Source organism: Piliocolobus tephrosceles, chromosome 14 (genome assembly GCF_002776525.5).
Source record: "Piliocolobus tephrosceles isolate RC106 chromosome 14, ASM277652v3, whole genome shotgun sequence".
Lineage (NCBI taxonomy): Eukaryota > Metazoa > Chordata > Mammalia > Primates > Cercopithecidae > Piliocolobus > Piliocolobus tephrosceles.
The window spans coordinates 103,468,411-103,492,962 of record NC_045447.1 but is presented as its reverse complement, the minus strand read 5'-3'; positions in this window follow the sequence as shown (position 1 = coordinate 103,492,962).

Here is a 24,552-nt window from a genome sequence, read left to right as displayed (position 1 = left end):
AAAGATGTGTGCAAGGAGGCACATAGCAGCTTTGTTACTCACTACTGCCAGCTGGAAAGCATCCAGGTATCATCAACAGCGCGGCACCCCCTCTGTATGCTGGAACACTCCTCAGCAATTAAAAGGAACCAACTGCAAATGCATGCAATCAGCCACACAGATGAATCTAGAAACCGGAAGCGTGTATACTCCACGATTCCGTTTATACGAATTCCCAGAAAAGGCAAAGCTAAGCTATGTTGATAAAATGCTGCCAGTGTTACCTTTGGGGAGTTGAAGGTGGGGATTAGCTGGGAAGGGGCACAAGGGAACTTTCTAGGGCAATGGTGATGCTCTATATCTCTACAGAATTTGGATTATGGAAGCAGATGCATTTGCCTAAGTACATCAGATTGTTCTGTTAATGTATGTTCATGTCATTGAATGAAAATCTGACCCCTTCTCCCAAAAAAAGAACTGTTGACAGATACTGAAATCTAGTCAATAACATTCATGCTAAAGTGTTGGGGTGGTACGTATTGATGTCTGAAACTTCCATGCAATGCAGTAAAAAAATGAGATGGACACAGGTGATAGGGTGGAGAGATGGAGACGCGTGGTAGAGCAAAGATAGTAAAAGGTTAATCACGGGATCCAGGCGTCAGGAGGATGGGTGTTCACTGTACAATTACATCAGCTTTTCTGCACGTTGTAAAGTGTTTACAATAAAATGTTGAGAGAATAGAGGAAAGAAGGTGCCATGCCGATATCAAGACTGACACACGTTGCAGCAGAGGCACGGGGGCTCCTAAGGGTGGGTGACATCATTACACTGATGTTGAGAAGGGCTAGGGAGGAACCAGATTGGTGTCATGCAAAATGGTTACGAACACAACAGGTAGCAAGCTGTCTTGCACTTCACTGAGGAGGGGCGTCAGTGAGATAGGTGTGGCTTCTGGAGACTCCCAAAATGCAGGGGTGTCAGGACCCAGGGGTGAGAAGTCAGGGTGACACCTGGTTCCTGGCTTGAGTTGCCCGTGGATGTGGCCTAGATCCTGAGCTTTAGATGGCGCAGCTCTGGGCGTCTACAGGACAGGGTGGCCTGCCCCTGAGCCTTCAGCCTCTGTTAGTGACTGTTCACTGGAAGTGCTTAAATACCCAGAACTTCAGAACTTAAATACCCAACACTCAGAGCCAAGCGCAGGTCTTCCCCCTGACAGTCCCAGGAACGGCCTGGCGAGAAGGAGGTGGGGGAGGGAGAACTGGTTGCCTACCTGTTGTACTGAGTTTGCCTTGCCCAGAGCTCCTCTGCAATGCCCTTGGCCTCCCACCAGCAGCACCCACTTTTCCTAAAGACCAGCTTCAACTGAGGACCTTACGAGTCTCGTGTCCACCCTCTGTGCTCCCCTTTCCTGTGGGTGGGGATTCCCTGAGGATGGGATGCTGCCCATCCTCCGCTGGGCCTCCATTCCTTCAGGGAAGTCAGGCAGGCCACCAGCCACGGCTCATTCCAATGGGAGAACCTGGCCGGCTACCCAAAGCTGCACCCACTAGCAGGTGAGCAGGCTGGAATCCAAGGCCAGTGTAGGTGGACTGTAGAACTTGGACTTTTTCTGCTACTTCCTTGTGATGGCAAGCAGTGGGAGGAAGAGGAAATACACGGCAATTTATTACTTGCAAATGAGAACTTCCCCAGGATACTGAAACCCGGGACAAGGGTGTGGTTTCAGATGCTCTGGGCATTTTGTCATCTGTGTGATTTTTCCCTTTCACTGGCAAAGGTGAGAATGTGTCAATCAATTATACAATGCAAAAAAGAGTCACTGGGAGAATAAGACCCTTTTAAAAAACAATAGATTCTCATACTGGCATGATTTTCCAAAGTGGTAATATTCAATTCTTTTAAAATAAACGTTTTTCCAGCTCTCAGTGTGGAGGGCACCGGCTGCCCACCACCACAATGACTTCCCAAGTATACTCTGGTGAAATGCCTGCTGGACTCTGTCCCGGCTGACCCACACCGGGGCCTCAGCCCTGGCCAGTTGAAAGAATGTGCTGGAAGGAGCCATCAGACTGACCCACAGAACAGCTTGAACCTAGAGACTACATGTAGCAGGGGTTAGGGAAATCCCCAGCTTCAACAAAAGAAACTGAAGACAGTGACCTACTCGAGGGCCCTGCAGAAGGATCACAGGCTGTGTCTGAAGACAGATATGCCTGAAAGGACCCTGGATGTCCCCATTCTGCTCGAGGAGACAACATGGCCCAGTGCATGGATGCCTGGCTTCTGAAGCCAGACACTCTGGGTCCAGGTTTCAGTTCCCCACCCTTACCAGCTCTGTGAGCATGCCTCAGTTAACTCATCTGTGCCATGGGGACAGTAACTGCACTCCCTGTGTGGTGGTAGGGACCCAGTGGACCCTACACATAAGGTGTGCTGCACGCAGCCTACTCTGAGACAGCCCCCAATGCATGCTGGTACCACTGTTGATGTTCCCACAGATGAGAAGCCAGAGTCACAAAGCCAACAGGAATCCAATCCAAGTCTCTGGGGATATCCAAGCCTACAATTGTTCCAGCTTCGTAATTGCCAGAACTGTTCCCATCCACGTTCTCTACTGCAGGTGAAGGAGGTCCCAGGGCAGCTATGAATATTGGCAGAAAAAAAAAAAACATCACTAATTGTAATCCTAATGACTTCTCTAAATAAACGAGGGGCTCAGTAATCCAGGGGTTGCAATACAGGTGTCCAAAAGAAAGGAACCTTTGATTTTCACAGACGTGATGCTGTGCTCAAGGAGCCAGACTCAAACAGATGCACCCTGCATGTTGCAATGATATACCTTCTAAGATAGATGAAAGTCAGCTACGGTTTCAGAGATAAGGATGGTGACCAGGCTTGGAGGGTTAGCACCCAGAGGGAGCCTCTGGGGGCTGATACTGTCATTTCTTGGGCTGACAACATGTGGGTTCACCTTGGGAAAATTCACCATGTTGTTCTATCCTGGTGTGTGCCCTTTTCCATGTGGAAGAGATATTTCAATAAAAAGAGTTCCCCTAAAATGCAATAATCCCCACGTCATCAACTGGAGAAATATCCAGGAATGATCAGAGAATAGAAACAGTGTATCACAAACAACAAGAAAAACATAATTAGTGCAAAAATTCTGTGGGCTAGTGCTGGAACAGCTATGCGTATCATTTCAAATATCATTTCAAACATCAAAGAGCAGTGGAAACGGCTCCCTGTCACTTTTATTAGGCAGCCTACACACTTCCGAGCTGGCTCCCAATGCCCCTTCTCTGGGTCACCAGCCCACATACTCCTTTCCCACCCTCACCCCTCTACCCAAAAAAGGGGACACATGGCCCAGCCCCTCAGTGCCTAGACTGCCTCCATGCTCATGTGACCGGTACCCCGCCTTGATGGTGGCAATATTTTTAAAAGAATTTAAAAGATTAAAATCTAGGTTTTGAAAACAAACAATCCACATGAAGCTATTAACTGTGGTTGCCACCAGGGTCAGCCTGGTGGAGATAAGAAGGAATGTTGACTTCTTCAATTAAAACAAAAAAGAGAGCCGAGGCAGGTGGATCACCTGAGGTTGGGAGTTCGCAACCAGCCTGACCAACATAGAGAAACCCCATCTCTACTAAAAATACAAAATTAGCCGGGCATGGTGCTACATGCCTGTAATCCCAGCTACTCCAGAGGCTGAGGTAGGAGAATCCCTTGAACCTGGGAGGCGGAAGTTGTGGTGAGCCAAGACCATGCCACTGCACTCCAGCCTGGGCAACAAGAGCAAAACCCCCTGTCAAAAAAAAAAGAGAGAGAGATTTTTTTTTAACTTTGTTTTTGCCATTTTTTTAATTACAGAAAAAGTCACTCATTACTTTAAATCGTATATACAGTGTGGATACATTTAAAAACTCAATGGTAACAGACTAATCAGAGCAACTCTGGAGAAATAGCTGGTTGTCCTGGCTTTTCAGTCAAGGACAAAACTTCTCCCATGGATCCTGGAGGGGCCACTCAGGGCAGAGCTCCAGGCACTGCACAATTTCATAATTGAGCTCATCTTACATTGGTGCAATTCTCATTGTCTCAAAATGTGATGCGGGTGTTTCAGCATATTTGTTTATGTTTACATGGTCTTCCTCCAACTTGTTTGTCAGTTCCTGAGGCCAGATCCCAGGAGATGGTCTTTCCCAAGGGGTCTCTGCTCTCTTGGATTCTCCCAACTTGTGACTGCATTTCAGAAGGACCTTTAGCAAGAGTGTTGTAGGATAGAGACCCTAGACAAAGCTCTGTCTCTCTATGAAAAGTGTCACAGGAACACTGGGGAGGCTGCTGCTTTTCAGAGATGGCCACGCCTGTGTGTGTATGTCTGGGTATATGTGCGTATCTTATACCACATGCTCCCCTCACAATGTGACCAACACTCCTCCCCCAGGGGGTCTTTGTCCCTACCCTTAAATCTGGGTAGTATATATGCACGAGGAGAGCCTGGCAGCGGAGATGAGTGGGGAGGCCAAGGTGAGGTCATAAATAGCATGTAGCTTCCTTCGGGCTCTTTGAGGACTCATCCTGGGAACCCAGCCACCATGCTGTGAGGAAGTCCAACTAGCCATCCGGAGAGGAACGGAGGACCCAGTTGACAACCCACATACCTGTCAAGATGTAAGAATGAATTACCAGCAGTCAGATGTCCCAGCTTGGGCCTCAGACATGGCAGAGCAAAGAGGAGCCATCCCCACCATGCAGTCTCCAAATTCCTGACCCACAGGATCCACTAGTAGTTTCTCACACTAAGTTTCCAGGTAGCTCACCACCAACCCAGTTACCAACAGCTCTTGTCACAGAAGGGAGGTAGCAGAGAGACGGCATCCTTGGAAAGACCTGTTTTTGACATTGGCAGGCCTGGAACTTCCTCGCTGCACCCCGGCAATCCCTACTGGTGAGCAACATTGTGAAATTCAGGCAAATTTCAGCCAGTAGCTATGATCATCTCTGGTTTACCCCACTAGTTCCTGAGAACTGTGCTGAAGTGTGATGGAAATTTGTTGCATCCTCAGTCCTCACAACCACCCCAAGAGCTGAATACAACTCTCTCTGAAGAGAACAGAGTCCTAGAGAGTCCAGGTGGCTGGTCCGCAGTTACCAGCTCCCCTGGCAGAGGCCAGCTTCTGGGACTGCGGCATTGGCATAATCCCTCCTCCCAGAGCCTAGCCAGCTTCTTTAATGACTCTCTGCTGCCAGCTCCCACACACAATACTATTATGGCCCAGGGGCCAGGCAGCCCGGCCAGCTGAGAGCAGCAGCTGTTTCCCAGCTGTGGGCAGTAATGAAGTGTTGTACAACCTACATCTCCCCACTCCATAAAGCACATCTGGGGCCCACCCTTCTTTCAGGGACCCCCCTTGACACAGCTGCCTGGGAAATGGGGTCCAGCCACCCTGCCTGAGCAGATGGCCACAAGATGGGTGACGGGAAGGCTCTTTCCCAGAGCTGGTCTGGGCAGGCTCCGCCTTGTGGCTCAGCATCCCATGGGACTCTGGAGCCCAGATGGGGCCATGAGCTGCGCAGGTCACTCTGAACCACACAGCTTTGTCCAGTCCACACCCATCTAAGCCCATGTCCTCCTTGTCCTCAGCACACTGGGTTTAGCAGTCCCCTGGGCCAAGGGCAGGATCACGGGGAGGATGCAGGCTTTGAAACCTGATCACCTGGTTTGGAGTCCTGGATGCCATCCTCACTGTGTGACCTCAAGTAATGCAACCTCACCGAGCTTCATTTTCCTATAAAATGTAGCCAGTCTGTTCACCTGCAAGATGGATCTTCTGGAGCCTGCCCATGGGGCCACCAGAAGATTCAAGTGGACATTTATGTGGATTGCCCAGCACCCTTTCCAGTCTTGGGATGAGCACCTGTGTGCATGCCTGTGGTTTTGTGTATGTGTTTGTGTGTGTGTTTGTGTGTGTCCATGACTGGTTGTGTGTGTGTGTGTCTGCATGCCTGTGGTTGTGTGCATGTGTTTGTGCAGTGTGCATGCACACACTGGGAGAGACATGCCGCTATGACTCGGTGCCAATCATGAGTATGGGCCTCTGCAAGACAGGGGTCCCCAGGTCCTGCTGCCCCATGCTGGGCCCCAGGACACCCATTGCTCCTTTCTACCCAGCCCTAGGAAGACCATCAGCTACTTGGTTGGGCAGGGACTTTTAATGACTCCCTGTTTGAAGGAATTTTCCAGCGTCCCTCCTGACCTCGTGGCTAGGGACCAAGACACCAGAGCTCCCAGTGACAAGGCATAGTCCTAGCCTATGTGGCCACAAGCCTCTGACTCTCTAGGGACCAAGGGGCTCTCCAGGAGATAGTGTCAACACCACACGTGACTGCGAAGGTTTTCTTGGAGGCTGGGGCAGAGGAACAACCCTGGCATCTGAAGTTTGAGGCAAGCTTCTCTGAGTTTCCTGCAGCTGAAATTCCCGTCTGTTCTCTGCTCCAGCCAATGGGGAAGGCCTGGGGAGATGGCACCGTACCTCCCAGGACTGTAGGTCATTTCCTTTCCAGAGGGCGCCGCTCAGCCGTAGCACAGGTTTACGGAGTGAGCAGCGGGGAATGGCTCTCTGTCACTTTAATTAGGCAGTCTTTGAGACTTTTTATTTCCTTCCTGTGGTTTCCTTTTCCTTTTTGCAGCTTTTTAAATGCCCACTTTTCTTTTAAAACCGGATCTCTGAGCCCTGGAAACTGTAGAGATGGTTCCGAGAGTCAAGAACACCTGGGACGTGGCACAACAGCATTTGCACATGTGTAAATGTGCATGTGTGCAGTTGTTTGTGTGTGCGTGTGTCTACGTGTGTGCATGTGTGTGCATATGTGTGTGCCTGTGTGGTTTTCTTGTGTGTGTATGTACACATAAGCATGTGTATATGTCCTGTGTTCACGGGCATGCATTTGTACATTTGTGCATGTGTGCAAATGTGCCCAGTGGTTGCACATGTATGAACATGTGTAATTGTTCATTCATGCATGTATGCGTGTGTATGTGTTTACAGTTGGCCATGTGTTTATGTTTGCACACCCACGTGCATCTCCTGGGAACAGAGCCCACAGCTTTCGTCACTTTCTCAAAGGAGCCGTGACCTTAGAGAAGGTTCTGCCCACTCTTGAAGAGTTGTTTACCTCAGTTGGTTATCTCTCTGTTCATCTTTTTACTTTTTCATGGGAAACAGGCAGCCCTGTGCCTTCAACAAAAATGATGCCGTTCAACTCCTTCCTCCCCCTCCAGACCCCTCCAGGACGCTTCTGGCCTTTGTCCTGGTTTAGCAGAGTCCTGAATTCCAAGGTGGCCAACAGAAGCAGGTCAGCTGCTTCCGCCACCAACGCCTATCCAGAAAGCAACAAGCAGTGCCCTGGAGGTTGCCCCAGAAATCAGCTCGGGGCCCCGCATCCCTGCTGTCCTCGGGACGATTCCACACAATGCTCTGGAGGCAGCCATCCTTCTGTCCCAGGCTGCCATGGCTGCTGGCTGCTGAGGAGCCATGCTGGCACATCTCCAGCCCTGGCCCCTGGGGGTTCAGCTCTGCACAGAACACCCTCCACAGACCATGTGGAGAGAGGCTCCACAGAGGCCAGCAGCAAATGGCCGGGACAGCAAAGACACAGCCAGTGTTTCTGGCCATGGTAGCAAACTGTGTTCTCAAACTATCTGTAGTGAAGGACTGGGAACTTTTTATCGTTCTAGCCAATTCATTGCCAGTGGTCACTTTTGCAAAATACATTTGGTGAAATGAATTGCTAGAAAAATGACCATGAGCTTAGATGTTGCTTCTACAACCTAGTGCTGTAAAAGTTTCTGCTCACTCTCGATTTCTGTGCTTACCTTAATGTGGCCCAATAACAGTGGGCAGCCCTGCACCTGCCCACATGCCAGGCTTTGTGGAGTCCTCGTGTGAAACTCATGTGCCTCCCCAGACCCTGGGACTGGTGGAGTTGGGGTATTCATACTCTACTCTGAGAAGCATCAGTTGAAGAATTCCTGAGTTAACTCCTGGCACTTCTGCCTGTTGTGGGCTCAAACCAAGTAAGTGTGATGGTGAATTCTGTCAACTTGCCTGTGCTAAGGAATGCCCATACAGCTATACAGCTGGTAAAATAAATATTTCTGGGTGTATCTGTTTGAAAATTTCCAGAAGAGATTAGCATTTGAATCAGTAGACTGACTAAAGAAGTGAACCAATGCAGGTGGGCACCATCCAGTCCATGGGGGGCCCAGACAGAACAAAAGGCAGCGTACACTTAATGTGCTCTCTCTGCTTAAGCTGGGATATGCAGCTTCTCCTGCCTTTGGACGCCGTCACTGCTGGTTCTCAGGCCTGCAAACTTAGACTGGAATTACATCATCAGCTGGCCTGGATGTCTGGCTTGCAGATGGCAGATTGCGAGACTTCTCAGCCTCTATAATCACATAAGCCAATTCCCATGAGAAATCTCTGTATGTATGCACACACGGACATCAGATGGCCAAGGCCCACAGTGGGGGAGCAGGGCCCTGCCCAGCATCTGAGCCAGCAATGAGCCCTCCTGGGACAGGCTTCGGGGAGGGATTGCTCAGGTGTTGTGGTGGAGAAACGGTTTGTTGGGGGGAATTCCAGGAGTCAGCACATGCAGAGACCTGGAAGTGCAAAAGGTCAAATCGTGTTAGGAAAGGTCAGGGCCCCAACACTGGTGCATCTTATGTGTGGTGCAGAGAAGGATTCCGGAGGTCCAGTGGGCAGCACAGCAGCCCCATGGGCTTGGAGTGAGTGGCCAGTCTGTTCTCTGCTCCCTCCAACAGCAAGAGAGGCCCGTGCAGTCAGCCCAGCCTGTCAGCTCTCTGCTGAAGACTGGGAAAGCAGGTGGTACCAAACCTACAATCCTGCCCTCTGAAGGGTCCCAGCCTCCCTCATTTCTCGGATGAGGGGCCTGAGGCTGGCTGGCAAAACCCTGCCTTGTCTTCTCCCAAAGCCACATCTCCCAGTGCCTGTGGCATCCACAGCCCCTTCCCAAGCAAACCACCGAGAAAACAATAAAATCACATTGGCATTGGAAGTGAGCCAGACATCTGACTGCAAGGGTGGCTCCCTCTCCCACTTGTAGCTGCAGATTCTGTATCTGTCAGGCTGGAACTGGGAAGGGCTGGCAGCCGATCTGACTGTGGCGGGCAGCTAGCCTTCCTCATGTGGCACCGAGACGGGGCCCTGCATCCCTGCAGCACTGAGTCTCTCTGATCAGACCCTGGGACTTCTTTGAGGTGACTGAGAAGCCTGCAGGACAGGCATTGGTTCTCCATCCTTGGGAGTCAGGATGCTCCTCTGGCTGTGGCCTCTAGGCGGCAAGTCCCTCGCTCCGTGATGGAACCAGCTCTTTGGGTACATGCCGCCCTCCCATTCTCTCCTCTCTGTGATCCAGAGAAGTCTCACTGCCACCCTCCCCTGCTCTCATGGTGAAGCACCATGAGGACCAGACAAATCCTGGAGCTGTGTCCTTGGCCCAGGGCCACATAGCCCATTGGTTTGGCAGGGCCAGGGCTGGGGCCTCACCCGTGTTGAGAAGAGCTGTTTCTCCATCCCAGCTGGAAGAACCCAGGCTGACATTCATGTCACAGTTGAATGAAGCCTAGAGTGACTCTCCCCAGCAGCAACTTTCCATCGGTGCAGCCGACTCCACCCAGGCCCCCCACAATCCTCACACCTAGATCAGTGTGGACATGAGACAGAGGGTGCCCAGAGCCCCCGTGTCCCCCAGGGCAGTGACTGGTGTGAGACAGGCCTCACCTCCTCCCTAAGCACTTTCTCTGCAGGCAGTACATTAAACTACCATGATGGTACCCTCACTACTGAGATAAGGAAACTGAGGCTGAGCGTCTTTGTGGCCTAACACACTCCATGAACTTCCCGGGGTTCTGACACCAGGATTCAAGTTTCCTGATTTTCGTTTAAGTTGTCTATCCACAACTCAAGGGTCTATTTCTAGGAGTAAAAATGAAGTAAATATAAATGTTTTCCTCTTGGGATAAGCACACATGTCAACGTGGTGTCTGGCCCTTCCCCACTGAGAGTGGGGTCTGTGTGCTTTCCCTGGAATCTGGGATGGCCTGCTGCTTCCACCAAGGGCATATGATAAAAACAATCCTTGGAGATTGGCCAAGGTAGAAAGGTAGAAGTTGGGCTTTTGTGCAGCGTCCCAGGGGCCACACGGCTTCTACCTTTTCCACCAACACCCATTCTGAAGTTCTGAGCCTCCATAGAAGAAGCCTGCCTTGAGGCCCCCATGCTGTAAGGAAGCTCAAGCCACACAGAAGTGCTCCAGGCAGCTGCTCAGCTGAGCCCAGCCTTGCAGAGCTTCTAGCCCAGCCCTGAGCCTGCAGATAGAACACACCCAGGTGTTTGCAAGCCCCAGCTATGGAGTCACCCTTCTGAGTGAGCTTTCCAGCAGCCCTGCCTGAATGCCGTGAAGCATGGGCTGGATAGTGACACTAGAACAGTGGATCCATCCGCAGCAGGGAGATCCAGGCCTGCATTTCTCCAGCAGGTGTGATCCACCATCACACACTCTCAGCAGCCAGGCCTAAGCTGAGGTGTGTAAGGGACGGCCCTGGGTGACGACTGAGGAGTGAGGGGATGATTCCAAACCTACGCCACTTCCTGTAAGGAGGCTAGAGTTGAGAAGATGGAAGCAAATTGATACATCACCTCTCACCCCACCAGAGCCCCCAACCATGAAACTTTGGAATGAGACACATGAGTGGTGATCCTCATGCCCAGGACCAGGCTGGCCATGGTCAGTGAGCTTAGCCCCCGGTCAGCCCATACCCCGGCACCCCATGATGGATGCCAGGAGCCTAGAGCTGGAGTCAAAGACACCAGAAAAGCAGCGCTGGCGGCATTCCCGGGACAGGAGTAGGGCTATTTGTGGTGAGTCCCACAAATCGTGGTCCCCCTGAGGCTCTTAGACCACAGCAGAAGTAGAAGCCCTGCCAGGCCACTCTCTCCAAGGACACCAAAATTATCCTGTCACTCCTAGAGCTGCTGTAAACATTGTGAACCACGGGAGAGTCTCTTTGAAGTTCAAACCTTGCCTGCCCACAGAAAGGGACTCTCCAGCCAGGCAGCTCTTCTCAGGGCAATTAAGATGTTGTCTCCAGGTATCTGGGCAATTTGCAGGGTTCGCTGTGGCTTTTCCTGGCAGTCAGTTCTGGCGCCTGCCAGAAGGCTAAGTACAGCCGGGCAGTAGCCAGGAGGCCCAGGGCAGGGGCTGCAGCCGGGGAAGTCTGGGACCCCTGGGGGCAGCAGGGCCGGTTTGGAGGCTGCAGACGCTCCCTCCTGCCACAGGGCTGTCTCAGGCCAGCCAGGGCACACCTGAGCTCTGTGCTTTGATGTCCTGTCTTTGCAGACAGCCTTCTTAGCTCTCACTGAAACTGTTAGAAGTGATTCTTAGTGTGCCTTTTATCAGAGACCAGAGGAAGGAGTTGAAAGTGGGACTCTGGGGTTTTCAAAAGAATCTGCAAGACTGGGGAGGGGAAGAAAAACCGCCTGAAGCCCTGAAAGGAAGCAAACAAATGTCTATAGTCTCCCTGAGCCTCGAGGCCACGGTCCCAGGCCTGTGATGTGTGTGAGGGGAGGGGTGTGCTCAGAAAAGCTGCTGGGTTTACAGCTTGGGGTTTGGGTTGTGGTTTCACTTGGATCCTGTTAGAAATCTAATTATAAAAACCAAAGGGGCAGGTTCTCAAATCCCGGGCAATGGGACGCCCATCACCCTAAGCCAGCTCTTCTGCCTGGGACCTCCCAGAGAGTGCCGCCTCCTGGGCTCTGCAGGTGAGGTGGGGAGGCCTCCAAATGAACAAAAATGCAAAAAGAGAGCAGACAGCCGCAGTGATACCAACCCGCAGCTGGGACTGAGTCCCACCAAGCAAGCAGAGGCCTGGACTCCCTGAGGCCACAACGACCCGGACGGGTTTCTCAGGCAGAAGCTGCTGCCACAACCCTTGTGGGTCCAGCTGTTTTCACGGTGCTATTTGCCATAAAGGCTGTCTGGCTGCTGGTTTGGTAAGAGAGAGACCTTCTCAGCAGCCTCCAAGGTCACAGCAAAGCCCCTGGGTCACCAGGCAAGCCAGGCTCCCAAGGCCAGGGACATGTGAGGATGATGTGCTCCCTGGCCAAGAATGAGGTATCCCAGGCCAGCTGCCTGCAGGTGTGGGGCAGATGAGGGGCACCGCACTCCGCCCTCAGGAGCCACCACCCACGGCGCTGATGGACACGCTGGCCAGCAGCCTAGCTGGGTTTTATTGTGGTAAAATATGCGCAACATAAAATGTACTGTCTTAATTCATTTCTGAGCATACAGTTCAGTGGCACTAAGAACATTCACACTGTTGTGCAACCATCACCACCCTCCATCTTCAAAACGTTTGCATCTTGCAAAACTGAAACTGTCCCCATTAGACAACTCCCCAGTCCCCAGTCCCAGCCCCTGGCAACCACCATCCTACTTTTCTGCTTCTACGAATTTGATTACTCTAGCTACCTCAAATAAGTAAAATCATATAGTTTTTATCCTTTAGGCATCTGACTAAAGATAAAGGTATTTTTAAAAACATTTCAAGGCTGGGTGCGGTGGCTCATGCCTGTAATCCCAGCACTTTGGGAGGCCGAGGCAGGCAGATCACCTGAGGTCAGGAGTTAGAGACCAGCCTGGCCAACAGGATGATACCTTATCTCTGCTAAAAGTAGAAAAATTAGCTGGGTGTTGCGGCACACACCTGCAGTCCCAGCTGCCCCAGAGGCTGAGGTTAGAGAATCGCTTGAATCTGGAAGACAGAAGTTGCGGTGAGCCGAGATCTCACCACTGCACTCCAGTCTTGTAGAGCAAGACTCCATCTCAAAAAATAAATAAATAAATAAATATAAAAATAATGACATTACAATTGAATTGATACCATCCATTTTACCCCTTTTATCCTTTATTTTTCAATTAATAACTAATACAAATAACTATTTCAGTGTACAGTTCTATGAGCTTTAGGACATGTATAGATTGTGTAACCACGACCGCAATTGGGATACAGAGATGTTCTATCCCCCAAGAAAACTCCCCGTACCTCCCCTTTATATTCACAACCTCCCCCCACCCCAACCACTTTCAACTACCAATCTACTCATTGTCCCTAGGTCACCTTTTCAAGAATGTCATACACATGGATGGTCTTTTGAGATTGCCTTCTTTCACGCTAATGCCTTGGAGGTTCAATCAAGTTGTCACAGGGATCAATAGTTTATTCTTTCTTACCACTCAGTTGTGTGCCATGGTATGTCGGAGCATTTGTGGGCCTGGCTTGCTTCATTTAACATAACATCCTTCAGAGTCATCCATGTTGTGGCCGGGCGCGGTGGCTCACGCCTGTAATCCTAGCACTTTGGGAAGCCGAGGCTGGTGGATCACGAGGTCAGGAGATCGAGACCATCCTGGCTAACACAGTGAAACGCCATCTCTACTAAAAATACAAAAGTTAGCCGGGCACAGTGACACGCACCCATAATCCCAGCTGCTCAGGAAGCTGAGGCAGGAGAATCGCTTGAACCCTGGAGGCGGAGGTTGCAGTGAGCTGAGATCGCGCCACTGCACTCCAGCCTGGGTGACAGTGCAAGACTCCATCTCACAAAAAAAAAAAAAAAAAAAGATTCATCCCTGTGTGTAGCATGGGACAGAACTTTATTACTTCTTACAGCTGAATTACACTCATGTATGTTGTTTTAAATGTGCTGGGGATTTGTTTTAATCAGGTGTAATAAGAAATTCAGACACAGAAAAGACTGTCAGGAAGGAGAAAGTTAATATTCACAGACCCTGGACACAGGAGGCAGGACACGCCACACCAGGCCACACAAGGAAGCACCAGGGTGGGTCGGGTGCGGGGGTGGGGGCGGGAGTGGGGGCGGGGGCGGGGGTGGGGGCGGGGGCGGGAGATGCAAACGTGGGCAGGAGCCTTTACTGGGGTTTCCGCAGGAAGGAACAAGCAAGGCAGGGTAAGCAGGCTTAGGGTTGGCTAGTTTGCATAATTTCAGCAGGCTCTAGGCTGCAGGGGCTGTCCCTAAATGTCCTGTACCTGCCCTGGGGTGATGAGTGCAGGGAGATAGTGCCCTGGAGTGTGAGAGCCCCATAGAGGAGGTAGTTGGGGTGGCTTGGGACTGGCTGGTTTGCTCATGAAAGGCGAGAGTCTGCAGGGAAACTTCCCTAGCAATCAGCTAGTCCCTGGAACGGGCAGTCCCTCCAGGGTCAGCAGGGCCCCAGATGTCACAGCATCAGGAAATGGCAAAAATTAAAAACCTAATTAATACATCTGTATAGACCACATGTTATTTATCTACTCATCCGTCGATTGCCTCTTGGGCTGTTTCTAACTTTTGGCTATTGCAAATAATGCTGCTAGCAACATTGACATAGCAGTGTCTGTCCAAGTCCCAAGCACCCTAGATATATTTCAAGGGCAGATAGAACCTTTTTTACCCCCAGAAAATGAGGAAGGAAGTAGCACCAAAATCAAGCGTTGAAATACAAAGTAGTGTTAACTCAATGAAGATGTTTAGGGCTAAGTTCTCACCCCCAGCTCCATTTTTTCCATCATTCTTGGCGGAAAGAATCAGAAACCCTGTTTGTAGACTAATAGCCACCACCCAGCCATCACCTCTTTCCTGAAGCAGAAAATGACCCAGGTCCAGCAGCATGGCTCTGATTACGGACAGGAAGTGAGCCATATCAGGTGCACTGAGAGCCCTTTGCCAACACAAAAAGCTACTCACAAGCCCAAAATACTGAGGCACGGTGACCTCTGAGGCCGGGTGCCCTTTGCTGCTCCACCACTGAGCCCCTGCCTGGCTGCACCACCAGGGCCAGCACGTGGATCCCTGTCTCCAGGGTGACGGCAGCACCTCTGTAGCCCTTCTGTGCTTGATGGAGATATTAACGATGCAGTATCATCAGAAGTCAGAGAAACAATGACATAGATAATGACTAGGTCTTTCAAGGGAAGAAAATACTGGTCATTACTAGAACTCTTGATGACCAGCTTTTCAGATTTTTTTCACTGCACTCTTTCTTGGGTTATTTTCAAAAACAGCCACCTATGCACAACAATGCATGTGATAACCATCTTCTAGAATTAAGGAGGAAAGGCACCTCTGACTCAAAATCAGCCCAAAGATCACTAAACCCTGCAGTTGCTGAGGTCAGCTGGAAGCTCTTCCTCCTCTAAGCCCCAGCTTCTCCTCGCTCAGACGCTAACCATGACTCTTGTGAATTTCTCAAGCAGCTTGGAGAAAATGAGAGAAAGAAAGGATGTGGGTGCCACTTTGGAGATGATCGAGGAAAACTGAAAGACGAGTTAAGTGCTTGGGCAGTGCCCTCAAGCCTAAGGGAAGCTCTCCTGCACGTGGTCACTGTGGCTGGAAGTCCATGTGGCCATTTGGCTTCTACTTCCTCTCTGACTTTTCTGCATCCCTCAATAAACTTGGACTGTTTTGTTTTGTTTTGTTTATTTAGTTTGTTTGTTTGTTTGTTTGTTTTGCCCCTTCCCAGGGCTTGTCACCAAGAACAGCAAAAAGAGAAAGGAAAGTCTTAAATTCAGAGAAATTGAGTTAATTTGAAGAACATGGGTCTTGACAGTGTTCTCATTTATATTTCTAACTCATTGGTTTCAATCACTGTGATACTTGACATCATGGAGCCAAACAGAAACATTCCTCATCCATTCACTGGGCAAGTATGTATTGAGCATCTACAAGGAGCCACACTACTCCGGGTGGTAAGGATTCATCAGTGAGCAAGACAGAAAGGTTCCTGCTCTTCCTGCGCCTATCTACAGGGAAAGAGGAGTGCACCAAATGATGAGTTCCAGGGAGGATTGTGAACGTCAAAGAATGATAAAGCAGGAGCAGGGTATGTGAGGTGGAGGCAGGACCTCTGTGAGGCTCTGCAGGTCAGGCACAGGACGCTCCCCACTGAGGGAACCTCAAAAGGAGGCCAAAGTAGGGGAGCTGTCTGACAGAGTTCATCTAGGGTAGCCTCTGGGGCACAGAACAAGGTGAGAGCAGGGAAGAGTGTCCTGGAAGGACATCGGCAAGATCCCCAGCAGGGCATGTGACAAGGTCTCTGAGTGACGGAGGTATCCTCAGGGCTGGGCCAGGCTGAGGCTGCAGAGACAGTGCTGGGGCAGCTGCTTCCCGGAAGCTGGTGTGTCCCTTTCAAGGGCTTCGTCTGTCACCAGCCCCATCCTTGCTGCTCTCGGCGACTCATGCACACGCACATTCTGCTGCCTGCTGGACACGACTGGAAGGGACAAAGCTGGGAAAGCCAGGACCCACCCACAAATGAGCCATCAAGTTAGAAGACAAAATGGGACAGATTAAAGTGTGAACAAGGCCAAACCCTCCCTCCCAGCCATGCAAACTCTACTTGGTTTTACCTCAAGGAGAAGGCTTTTGAAATAACATGCAGATAGAAAGGACTGTGTGTTCATAAGGAGATCTGTAACTTTAAATGCAAAGCAACGTTTAAAAAAATGTAGTAGATTATCTTTTTCTCACGCAAAGTTCAAGTTGACAAAGACCTTTGGGGATGGAACAGTTGCATAAGCGTGGGATTAGCTGTACTTGATAAATAAATGAATGACAACGAGTGAGGCAAGCTTAGTATATCCTGAGCAGCTACCAGCACCCCTATGCTTAAGACTTCGCTGAAACCCACCTTTTGGTTTTATTTGAGTCTTCCTTGATTTTCTGTCACTCCCACTACACACCTGGGTCTTCTGCCACCCATGGTCCGTTGAGTCTCTTGGCGTACCCTCTGGGGCAGCTTGGCATTCCAATCTTCTGTTTCCATGTCTGGCTTCCCCACACAGCTCAGCTCCCCTGGGTCTTCATCACAGCCTGGAGCTAGCTTGGAACAAGAAGCACATAATAGCTCGATAAATACTTGCTGAAGAAGTGAGTAAGGGGCAGCCCTCACCAGTGCTCTCTGGGTCAGTGCTCACAGTCACCCTGACGGTGGGTATCATTGTTGTTTCCACATTTACAGACGAGTAAACGGTGACCCAGGGAGGTCGGATCACTTCCCCTGGACCAAACATCTGGATAGTAACAAAAGTAGGATTTAAACCTCAGTGTGACCAAATCCAGAGTCTTTGCCTTTGGCTCAGTCTATGCCTTTGCCTGCTGTTACTCTGAGAAAGACCTTGACTAAGTCTTAGAAGATTCAGAAAGATCCAGAGACAGCCCAGAGAGCCAGTTGCTCTCATTGTTTGGTGCTGATGAAGGCTCTTTCCTTTTAGAAGTGGCCAAGAGTAACAACGTTAGGGCCAAAGTTTTTATTCAATGGATAATCAGTGAGACCTGAGTTTTATTCCATCCCTGTCACTCACATCTTTGTGTCTCTGAGCAAGTAAACTACTTCATTTTTCAGGTACTCCTTTTCCTTCATTCAGTCATTCAACAAACACTTACCAAATGCCCATGATGCACCAAGTAATGCATTGGGTGCCAGAGATGCAAAGATAAAAATCCCTGGCTGCATGTCTTCAGAAAACTCACTAGCTAGCTAGGAGACAGGCCTGCAAATCAGCAATTATAACGGAGGTTTGCGCAAATTCTACACAAGGTGCAAAAGAACACAGGAAAGAAGACATAAGGCTGCAGAGCGTCCAGGAGTGGGAAAGAAAGGCTTTATGGAAGAGGGATCCCTTGAACTCTCTAGCAAAGTCCAAGGCCTGGAAGCTCCCTTCCAGCTGACGGCACAGGAATTCTGGATGCTGAAGCGCCATAAATGGAGGACTTGGGCGGGGGGGACTTCTCCTTGAGCCTTTTGTGCTTTAGGGGGTGTCCCAGTTAGTGATCATGAGTAGGACTTTGAAGCCAGTCTGGGTGGCCACTTCTCCCCAGTATGACCCTCTCTACACTTCATCTTCTTCACATGGGAAATGCAGTATCCCTAGCAAGTGCTTCGCTGCAAACAGCAAAACCCTAAAGAAGGTGGAGAACCATGTTCTGAAACAGGCAGGGACCAGCAGTGACTTCCTGCCATGGGATGATGGGGAGAAGACACAGCCCCAGGTCTGAGCATCCTGGACGCTGATCCTCTGAATCCAGCATGATTCACTCAGACACAGACCTACTGAGAGTGGTGGGGACCAGAGATCACGGCACTCAGAGCTCTCACAATGATGGAAGCCAATGGAAGAGTTTCTGTGAGGATGCTGACCCTGCCTCTAGTGTGGGGACTAGTGTGGCTATAGGCCAATAGCTCTGTGGGAGCTGAGAGGGGACTGGCACACAGTGTACACCCAGCACCCCTCCCCCAGCCTCAAGTGCAAAGGGCTCCGGCTTCACTGCTGCCACCCAAATCTTGTGTGTGGCACACAGGCCTGGGACCCCTCAGTAATTTGTGCCTCCTGGGGGCCATGTCTTTGTGGGCCCCTTTCCCTGAGGGCAGGCAGAACCTGAGATCTGCATCTAACCAATAGTGTATGGCAACCATTAGGGCAGTCCTCCGTTGTCATGAAAGTCCCAAATCAGCTGGTTTTGAGTCATCAAAAAGGAGATGATTCTGTGAGGACCTGACTTAATCAGATGAAAGTGCTCAAGAGTAGGATCAGGGCCCTTTCTCACATGAGAGACTCTCTCCCCATCACTGGCTTTGCAGAAGGAGCTGCCATGATGTGAGAGGGCCATGGGACAAGGACCTGAGGAGACCTAAGGAACCGAGGACAGCCCCTGCTGACAGCCAGCAAGAGTGTGGGGACCTCAGTCTGGCAGCAGGAGGAGGTGAACTCCGTCAACAACCTGAGTGACCTTGGAAGCCAGTTCTTTCCCAGTGGAACCTCCAGCCTCCAGACGAGACCTCAGCACGGTGGCACCTGTTTTGCAGCCTTGGGAGACCCTGACCAGAGGACCGAGTCAAGCCGTGCCTGGGCTCTTGACCTGTAGAAACTGTGGGTACTGTTTTACCCTATTAAGTGTGTCTTGTAGCAGTAGAAAACTAACATCCCAGGGCCTTCTGGAAAAGATTTCATTGCAGCCTAGCTAGATTGGTATCACCCTGCACCACACCCAGCCTCTTTCTAGTTCATGTAACCCCTAAAACCTCCAGGTCCCAGTAAAGACTGGGAATTTTCAGGGATCTCTCTGGAATGTGCAGGGCCTCTGAAGACATCTAGATACCAACCTGGCCAACCCACACCTTGCCAGCCACTGCCATTGTACTGCCCAGTGTCATGACAGATATGGCCCAAGTTGCATTCAGGCTTTTCCTTGTGGTTTGCAGGCTTGCTAGACTGTGCTGGACCAGAATGGATATTCCTGCAACCTCAAGCCTAGCTGGGTGTTCCTACCACATCCTTCTCCACCCCTGCATGTCCCACTTAAAAGGGTTGCCAGGACCCCAGAGTCAGACCCAATACCTGCCCTCTCCTTTCTTCCCTGTTTTTGGTCTGTAAGAAGCCGCCTCATCCCACAGGATCTTTAGGTCCATTTCACTATAGTCAGAAATGTCTCTGAAGCACAAAGTAAGGCTGAATATCCACTAAACAGAATATGAGTTTTGTCTTTTGAGCATAAGCAAAGTGGATCTTGGTATGTTAAAAATGGACACCTGTGAATACTTCTGGGCCCCTGCTGGGTTCACAGGTAGAGTCTTGATCACAAAATCTGGGCCAGATAATTATCCAGAGATGTCTAAACAGATTACCAAAGACAAGACCATCTCCAAAAGGAAAAGTAAGAAAGTTGACTCTGAGCAGCAGTGCTAAAGCCCAGGCTAGTGCCACAGACAAGGTGACAGAGGGCTTCAGTGCCCACGCTGGCCTGTTATTGGGCATATGCCGTTTAAGAAACCCTTACTTGTATGCTATGCCTTTGAAGAAGCTATCAGGCTTAGAAAATCACAAAAGGGAACCAAAGGAAAAATAGAAAACTAACAAAAAGTGACTGCGTTTGCCAATGGCTTCCCAACACCGGCTTTGCAGCAGCCAAGGAGGTAGGTGGAGCTGCTTCTGCTCTTGCTGTTTCCATGAAAGTTTCTGGTGTTTCTGTATTGCACATTCTGATTGTGAAATTTTAAAACCATAACAATGTCTAAAGTGACTATGACTAGAAGTGTTCCTCTTTACAGAAACTGAAATCACAACTGTCAAGGGAACGGGTATGCCTGGGAATGTCGACCTCCCCAGGGCCCTTGCAGGGGTGCCTGCAGCCCTCTCCACTGCTCCTGGCAGCCACGCAGCAGTGACCTCGTGTGCTTTTGTCCTCCAGGTCCACCAGCTACAGTGACCTCGTCACAGGAACGCTGCACCACTCTGATCATTCAGCAGCCATCAATATCCAGGCAAGATCCTCTGCCAGCAAAGAGCTTACAACTCGCTAAAGGCTCAGATAATCATTAGCATTTTTTAACAATAAAGTACTTTTTATTCAGCTATGTATTTTTTTGGACTTAATACTATTCCACATTTAGTAGACTATAGTGTAGTGTAAACATAACTTTTTTTTTTTTTTTTTGAGACAGAGTCTCGCTGCAATGCCCAGGCTAGAATGCAATGGCGCGATCTCAGCTCACTGCAACTTCTACCTCCCAGGTTCAAGCGATTCTCCTGCCTCAGCATCCCAAGCAGCTGGAATTACAGGTGCCTGCCACCATGCCTGGCTAATTTTTGTATTTTTAGTAGAGACAGGGTTTCACCATGTTGGCCAGGTTGGTCTTGAACTCCTGAGCTCAAGTGATCCCCCCGCCTGAGTCTCTCGGAGTGCTGGGATTACAGACGTGAGCCACTGCACCCAGCAAACATACTTTTATATGCACTAGAAAACCAAAAAATCCACGTGACCCACTCTATTGCAATATTCATTTTATCACAGTAATCTGGAACCAAACTCGCAGTGTGTCCAAGGTGTGCCTGCTCAGTGAACTTGCACTATAAAAATGTTTCTTAACACTTTGGTATGTTCTTCTTCATTAAGACACTAAATGGCAGTAATCTATACACTACCCTATTGAAGTAGTGCTGAGCATACATGAACTATCAAGACGTTTGCCACAACCACACTGAAAAAACATTAGCTGTGCTTCTACCAGAGGTCAGAGGTGCTGTCAATACAGGAGACAGAAAGGCTGAAGTGCAGTTAGATGTTAGTGAAAACCAAGGTAGAATCTTTCCTCATATATGTTCACAAACCCCCTGGATTTTATCCGTGGTCTTGCAAGACCGTGTGGTGTCTTTTCCCATGTCCCCAAGCAGGATGACATAGTCTGCAGCATTTGCTTCTGGGCCTGGTTCCCTGGAGACACCCAAGGCTGGTCATCCCATTAGTGTGTATGCACCTTTGTCTGGATATGAGAAAGAAGGGGAAGAGGAGGAGAAGGAAGGAAATGAAGAGGGAAGAAGGAAAGAAGGGAAGAAAGAGAGAGAGTGAGAGAAGAGAGAAGAGACCGTGGATCCCTCCCGTCTCCGCTTCATCAACAAGGGGCCAGGAGGCAAGGACGGTGGGTTCAACTTGTCTGTGACCTTCAGACCCAGACAGACCCCAGGTACAGGGTCATCCCCCGACAGGCCACTAGGGCCCCACCTTCACCAAAGTGTGGGAAGGAAACTTCACAAAGCTCCTCTGCAGCCAGACATTCTTTTCCAAGCCCACCCGACAGTCTCTGCCCCAGGGCCAACTGCTGACATGGAGTGTCCTTGGTACGAGGCCCGCAACCCCATCTGAGCCCACCTCCAAGCCTCCTCCACTCTGTGTAGAGCCAGCGAAAGGGAAGCTGAACAGAATGTGGACCACAGCCAGGGAAGGAGAGAAAAGCCCTTGGAAAGCACTAAATCACTCTCCTTGTTCCAAAAGCCCCAAGGACAGCAGATTTATCTGGAAAATTAATCCCAAAAAATGATTCATGGAGGGGAAAATGAATCTTTCCTTTGAATCTTCCTTCCATTTAAAATGTCTAGGCAAGTACACATTGCAGCCACATAACACACCCTCTCCCCATTAATAATCGTGATTTTCAGAAGAGAGGGTCATTTTTCCCGTTATTGTTGGTCACACCTGCCAGTAAACAAGCTGTGTGTACTGTGTGGGGGTCAGGGAAGAGCATTCAGACTCTAAAAGTCAGACCCTGCATGTCCATGACCTTGGGCTTGCCTAGCTGGACGGATTTCCATGCACTCCACATCTGGATTCCAAGAACAGACTGACATACAATGTTCCAGAGCAGACAGATGTGGATGAGGATGCCCCGTTGGAGAAAATACGGCCCATTCTCTCCCAAAGACTAAATTTTTTAAAAGGAGGATAAATAACTACAAGCTACTTTTGCAATGTTTCTATAACCAAAGTGGGATTTGTAAATCTCTGAATTGTTCAAGCAGGCTTGTCCGCAACCCCCTGAGTCATGACAGGAAAGGAATTATTTATAGCCCAGGACAGTTTGTTTACATACTTGCCTAGTTCCTGGGCAGAGTCCTCCCTCCACCTGTACAGTAAAAGTTGCTCATCAAAAATAGAAAATTATTGCTTCCTTTTCAACTTTCCCTGAAAGCACCGAGAAGAGGAAGGGGGAACACAAAATATATTTACTAAAGGGTTCTTTCCTCTCCAACTAAAATCTTATCCAAATGTTTCTTCCCTAATCCCCAGAAGGAAAAAGAATCCTGAGCCCTTTTGTAGAATCATTAGAGACAAAGTCCTGAGACTCCACACCTGATTGTCCCCAAGGCCCAGGGGGGTTTCTCAAACTGCCTGGGAGATGCTATGGGGGACTGTGAGAATGTAAAGGAGCCACCACCCAAGCTGGGGACCTTGAGACCAGCCTCTGTTTCATCCAGACCAGCCCTGCCTTCATCTGTTGTGCACAATGGGCGTTTAGACTGCTTCTGTTGGTAAATCGGAGTTTGAAAGTGACAGAAATGGATGATCAAGCAGGCCTTTGGGGCTCTCAGATGAATGCACCATTCTGTCACTTTGTCCTGTATGGTTGCCATCCATACAGAGAGCCCAGGGATGAGCAGCCTCCTGCCCAGCCTGCTGGAGATGCCGTATCCATATTAGGGTGAGACTAGAGGCACTAGAGGCAGCAGGAGGGACGGGGGAAAGCTGTCAGTTCATTCCGGAGAGTTGTAATCTCCTTAGAGAGAGAGATGACCCGGAGAGGGGGCTGGCAGAGTGGCATGCAGCTGTGAATGTGCTGAGCTGGCAAGAAAGCAGCCACGCGGAAGGTGACACGGAGGGCGGAGAGCCTCAGCAACACAGAAGAGGAAAAGCCAGAACAGCTCCTCCAGGACCAGGGCAACTGGACGTGCTCCAGGCAATGCAGGTAACGCAGGTAATGCTGCTGAGCAGGCACCAAAAGGCAAGGGCCGTATTAGGGAAGAGATCAGGTTGGTGAGATACACCACAGGCTGCTGAAAGGGGGGCTCCATTACTGAGTGTTAATCATAAGATTGGAGAGATTGTTGAGAAGTACTTCACACTTGAGGAAGACATCTTCAGAAGAAAATGAAAGAAAACGTGGGTGGGGAGAGAGATCAGGTTATTCTATGTATTTCCAACTGAGTAACATGGCATATATGACACATATACAGATAGATGGATGGATCTGTGTGTGTGTGCGCGTGTGTGTGTGTGTCATAACGAAAAAGATCGTCTCTCCTATGAAGGTCTTGAACCAGGACCCACATGCACCACACTCAGATATTATACCATGAATTTCCACAAACCAAAATATTGAAAGCACCAACAACTGGAACTGTCTTAGACTAAAATAATTCAGCTAGACAACAGAATTCAGCTTCTTGCAATTAAAATTAACTAAAAACATTTCTTGAGTCAAACTAGACATGGAGTTATTGACACAACTGGAAGGCAGAGCTCACCAAGGGCACTGAGCCTGGCCGCTGCTCAGCTCACCTAGGACCTCCCACGCTGCTCACAGGCCGCACCGCAGAGCGGCAGGAGACACGTGTTCCAATGTTGACCAAAAGGCAGGTGGAGGCCAGAGAGTGTGCTGCCCACCAACACAGGGCCCCAGCCACAGAGGCGGGGCAGAGCCACCAGCTTTGCTGCTCCACCACCCCCAGCTCACTGGGTAAACACACTCAAGCTGGAAGCCTGGGGTCCTGGCCTTCTCACGAGACTGCAGGAAGCAAGACGAATGAAGTTTACTAAAATCTAACATCCTACAGTACGTGGGATTTATTTTTTTTTAAACACTATCCAGGCTAGTTTTGTTCTCCCCACTGTTTAACTGTTTTTAGTATACAACCTGTAAATAAAAATATACGTGGGCTAGCCCTGATCCAGGGTTTAGAGGCAGTATGATCTCTGCAACATCAGCAGCAGAACCTCTGGGGAATCATGAGGATTCCTGACTCCTCCCTGCCCTGCATACACACTCACAGACACACACACCCCGTTCACACACCAGACATACACCATACACACATCATTCACGTATCATACACATACAAACCACGCACACTGTAAACCCACACACACCAC